This window comes from Daphnia pulex, chromosome 9, assembly GCF_021134715.1.
Source record: "Daphnia pulex isolate KAP4 chromosome 9, ASM2113471v1".
Classification (NCBI taxonomy): Eukaryota; Metazoa; Arthropoda; class Branchiopoda; order Diplostraca; family Daphniidae; genus Daphnia; species Daphnia pulex.
The window spans coordinates 5,915,777-5,921,460 of record NC_060025.1 but is presented as its reverse complement, the minus strand read 5'-3'; the positions used below and the strand labels follow the sequence as shown (position 1 = coordinate 5,921,460).

Genomic DNA, 5,684 nt, shown 5'->3' with positions numbered 1-5,684 from the left:
TGGTGGTTTGTAATATTTCAGTAATTTGAATAAATATGTCAAATGACTGTGTTTTTGATTGGTGTATGTGGCAAAATGACGAAGAATTGTAAGCAAAGACAATTTCTGTTCTGTGTTCTCTTGCATTGCAATCAGCTCTTCGTCATCGTCTCCAAGCGGCATATCAAAATCCATTAGTTCATCGTCCGAAATTGGCTCTAGCTGGAAAATGTCTTCGGTATTTTCTGTTTCAATTAATGGTGATGCACAGGCTTCATTGTTGTTGACACGAATAGAGATGTTGTAACTATACTGAGTAGTGATGGGCATTCAACCATAAGTACCTCCCATTGGAGTTGAGAAACGCCATTTTCACGCCATTGGCCTGGTAAACTTTTTTCGTTTCATAATTAGGCATCAAGCTACTGAGTTTCCGTTTTCGATGACGCTTATTATTTCCACTAGCAATCAAAATTGCGTTGACCTCTTCATCAAGAAGCTTGAAAAGAGGGAAGAGGCATATTTATAACTTAAGTTAAATTATAACGGTTAGTAAGTTCCTGTCACAGTGGAAGCTTGTTTGTTTAGCTATAATTTACTTCTAAATAACCTGTAACCGTAGAAAAAGTTAAAATAAAGATATATTTCGTAAGACACAATTTTATTTACAATTAATACCAAATAAACTGAGAATAACGTAGAAACAATACGGAATGTTTTTAGATCTGTCAAATATTCACCGTAATATTAGGTTACAAATTGAACTCTTCGGAATTTACTTGATAGTCAAAAGTCAAATAAGGTCCGATAAATATATTTGTAATTAATTGTAAACATAAAGAATAATGCTTCTATCCGCTCCTATTGATTGCTCAAATTGATTATGGTGACAATGTGCTACCCCCTATGAGGTAATTTTAAATTTTTTTATGCACCTGCTACATTTTGTTGTGATTAGGCCTAGCTGGGCTATTAGCCTATGTCAGCTAGGCTTCAGTACTTTCTCAGAATCTATCTAAAGAACAAATTAATTACAGTAAACTGGCCGCGTATCAACCATCATCCTATTTATAAGGTAAGCAATTCCCCTTTGATATCTTCTGAATTATTGAAAATTGCCAATATTTGATACCAAGCATATTCTAGTCATAATCATAACTAGTTAACGAGATGGAAACTTTATGGTAGTCGTGGGGCAAATTAAGGTTTCAGGCCGTTTTTTTAAATCAGTTGTCAGGACTAATTTTGCGATTATATTTTAATTTTCTGAATTAATTCTTTGTAAAACTAATAAGAAAAAAGATTGCTATTGAAATGCAAATGTCTTTGTATTGAATGATGTCACAGGTTATTAAAAGGATAGCCTATTTCAAACACGTTTTTCTGGTTTACAATGTGGCCAAATGACGTACAATGCTATCCATGCTATCCCAGTTAGGTCTATCAGATGTCCGATTAATTACTTTTTTCGTCCACAATATTCCAAATTACCAGAATCAATTGACAGCAGCAGACTACACGACTAATGCACTCATGCAGTCACTCATGAGTGTACACACAGCAGGGAAGTATTAGTGGTTTTCCCTCCCGCTGAGTGACACATGCATCGTTGTAGTATTATTTGCGTAAACGATTTAATACTGCACCAAACAAACGATTTGAGTACTGCATTGAATTTTATAATGATCTCCACTTAATTTTATTTATATAATAGATGATATGATAAATATGATTTGTGTACTGTAAACGAACCTAAAAAGCCTTTTACAAGTAGTTGCAGAATTCAAAAATGGTGCGCTGGGAAGGAAAATATTATAACGTAGACGGCACTGGGAATGTCAAAGACCCTCTACTCTTTTTGATAGTCAACAGTCCTATTCATACAGCAAGTGCTCGTGGTTCCCATGACCGTCTTTTTTCCATACCGACTAACTGGATGAGCGACGACAATTTGAAGGTTAGAGGAATCAATTTTTGGGAATGGATTTTAATAACATTCAAAAAAAGAAGGTTTCCGGAATCCAGCTGGACCGAGCTTCAAATTTCCGACTTTTTAACAGAAGTGTACTTCCCAAGTAAATATTATATTGTATATTATTAGCTTGAGATATTTAAAAAATAAATATATTTTTTTTCAATTTTCACCTAGAATCATTTGAAGATTCGAAAAATGAGATCTCGTCCATATTTTAATCTATCTCCGGTGGAATCAATTATGATTTAAAAGACCTACTACAACTCGGGAATACTCCGAAGCGTAAAACCACCAGCCCAGGAAACACCAAAGCCAGTGGAGAAGAGGAAAAACAAAAATGAAGTTGACTTAGCTTCTCCTAATCATGTACCTTTGAGCAAGAGATTGGATAACACGTCCACTCCTATATTGCCGATCAAAAATTTTCAGAATCAAATGGCTGCGACATAATGCTAATAGTAGCGACTCAAAAGAAGCAGACAACGAGGATTCTCAGTTTATTGGTAATTAAATCCTTTTTTGATTGCCTCGATTGCTTCTAGTTGGCTGTGTTTTAATCATACTTGTATTGTACTTGTAATATTTGTATTTTTTGTCAAGAAAAATCCAAAGGTGAACAAGAGGGTCTCAAATCTGCTGCCAAATCAAAAAACATTTTCACATATCAGGCGACTCGGGTATGTCATCATATTTCGTTGATTTAAACGATCGTGATCTTGATGATATAGGTGTTAACATTCTATTGGACCTGAATGTTAAAAGTAAGCAATTATTGTTCAATATTCCATATTGCTTTTTATATTTTTTTTTTCTTTATATAACTTTACCCTCGGCTTTACCCAAAGAACCGTCGGTGAGTTTGGAAGACGGAAACTTGACAAGTTACCAAAAACTTCTGTTTGCTAAATTAGACCTGATTATAAAGGGGCTAAATAGTTTGCAAGGCGAAAAAACACGCCATGCCGTTATTTGTGAAGGGAATTTAGTCAACTTTACCAAGACTTTCACTGATTCCGTAACTCTGCCTTTGAATTATTATTCCGAACTAGTCGCCTTAGATTTGGCGCTTGGAATTGTCGAGCTTTCCGTCAGCCTGGTATTTTTTCCCTTTTCAATTATTTCCCCACTTCAAATTTCTCATTTTTCTTGTTTTATCTAATAGGTTGGAGTATTCGTCGAACGCTTAAGAACTTACAATACAGAAAGCGGAGTTTCCAAAAAGTTGTGGAGTTCGATTTTGTCCGGAACGTTGGCTATAGGAATTACATGGAAAGTTAGGCTTAATGTTGCCCGTCCAGCTTATGGGCACATGATAAATCTCGTTGCCGTCTTAGCTGGTTCGTTTCAGAATTTTATGACTAATAATGTGCTACATCTTAGTATAATCTTTTATTTTGTTTATTAGTAGTAATTCAATTGATTATGGAATCAACAGAGAAGACCCCAATTACAATATTGAAGATGATAAAAGTTATCCAAGATGGGCGCAGAAATGTTGCCTGGTCTTTCAATACAAAAATAGGAAACAAGCAGCGTAAAGACCCCGTTCCAATGCGGGAGAGTTCTCTCAAAGATCAGCTTGACTCTGACTGACTCTGTCACCAAAATAGATGCACGGATTACAAAAATTACAAAATCCTTTAAGACGTTTGGACTACATTAAATCAAACGATGTTCTACTGTGTTTCTTTGTTTCAATACATATTTGAAACTGAATCTATGTTTGTTCTTTGTGAGTTAACTTTTTCGGTAAACCTGGCAACCGCGTCAAAACATCTTGAGTGAGTGAAGAACAGACGAATGAAGAAAAAGTGTTACGTTGTTTGATTTTGTGAGTGTTTAAAGAGTAGAATTTTACGAGATAAAAAGACGAGTTTTTTTAATTTACGCCATAGGTACCTCGCTATTATTGTCATGGACTTGGGAAAATTTCTTCTTTTCTCTTTGCTGTTGAGAAATCTGCTGAGAATGGATCTGTTTACATTCAATTCAAAATCTAACTTCATCTTTATTGACCATATTGACATTTCTTTTCTTTTTCATCAAGTTACCCTACCGAACAGGACCACACACATGACATGCACGTCAAATGGTGGAACAAAATAAGGAGTGTGTCATCCAAATCAGCAAATTTAAATTTTCTCTTGTGATATCAGGAATTACAAAGATTTTACAGAGGGTCAATGAATCAGTAAGTTTGACAGATTTCTAAGTATCACCAAGCTCAGGAAACAAGCAAAGAAATTAATGTTATGATGTCTATTTCCAACAGAGAACACATGGTCCTGACTATGAGAAAAATTATTATGAATCATTGCTAATTGTATTAGACACTTTAGAGAAATGCCTAAGTGGCCAACCAAAAGATACAACAAGATTTGATGAAGCCATGAATGTTAAACTGTTACTGCGAGAAATCTGCCAATTTATTTGTAAACAAACTTTGAAATACAAAATATTTAATAATAATCAAGTTTTAACTATTGATGCAGATTTGCCAAATGAAAATCCAATGGTTAACCAGCTTAAAGCTCTAGCTTCAAAATATTTATTTGCTCTCAGTCTCAACAATTTCAATGCTGTTTTCAGTCGGATATCATCAAGGTAGCACACAGTTAATTAATTAAAATGACAACTATTAACATTTCACTTTGACTTTTCAATATAGACTGCAAGAATTAAGTTCATCCAACGAAGAGAATCCTGACTTAAGTGACATCGAACTCATTCAATATATAAATGTAGATACCATACGACTAATCAAATTGCTGAACGGTGAGAAAAAGTGGTGGAAAAAGTGTTTGCGCTTGTTCAGTCTGTGCTCAACGACTTAAAAATAAGTGAATCTAGAATATTCCAAATTGCCACAATGTGACGTTATTTCTTGGGCAGGTGTTGCTATTCAATCCAGGCAAGCCATTTTCCCGTTGTGTCAAGCCCATTGTTTCGTGTCTTGTTTTCGCATAAATACCCACAACAACAAAGCTCTTAAAGTATGCCTCAATCCACATTCACCACCAACTTTTCACTATGTCCTTGTTGCTTCCCTCTACAGGTGAGTTCTACCCGTTTTTAGTGGTTTTTGGTTTCGTGCTCATAAAACTCAAATTTCACAAATCTTTTCTGTAGAATTATCACACAACCACTCTTTCATCCATCATGGACATATGTGCAGTTATGCCAGGTAACCGGCTTAATATGTTGTAATGTTGTATCAAATTTCATGTGTATTAAAATTTTTTTTATAATACTGCTAATCGATGTAGATACATGCCGTTCATCAATTCGCATCATTCAATATTCACTAATGTTTTTTTTTCGTTTTTACAGAGTTTGACACTAAAAGAAAAAGTAAATCCACTGAAGAACTTCAAGGAGAAAGCGTCGGAAGAGGGTAATTCTTACAAAAACTTGTTATTGTCCATGGTCCGATTGATTCACGCTAATCCACTGCTCATGTTAAACGTAATTTGTCTCATTTAAACTTAATTGTAAGAAATATTTCATGTATGTTATTATTTAGAACCAAGGGAAAGCTGGACATGAGATTCAGAGCTCTACACTAGAATTAATCAATGGTCTAGTCTCGCTGGTTCATCAACCTAATATGGCTGACATGGCACAGGAGGCCATGGACGCTTTACTAGTGCTTCATCAGCCAGAAAAGATTGAAATGTGGAATCCCACGTCCGGTTTTATCATCAACGTCTAACCCCTCAGGAGGAGTAAT

The 5,684-nt window shown here is 35.1% G+C and overlaps 1 long non-coding RNA gene across 1 annotated transcript; it reads left to right on the top strand.

The window, feature by feature from the left end:
* Positions 1-3,771: 3,771 nt before the first annotated feature.
* LOC124202486 lies at positions 3,772-5,684 on the top strand. Its single transcript, XR_006878182.1, has 6 exons — positions 3,772-4,145; positions 4,227-4,558; positions 4,623-5,009; positions 5,084-5,138; positions 5,285-5,419; positions 5,478-5,684. It is a non-coding gene; the product is annotated as an uncharacterized LOC124202486 (long non-coding RNA).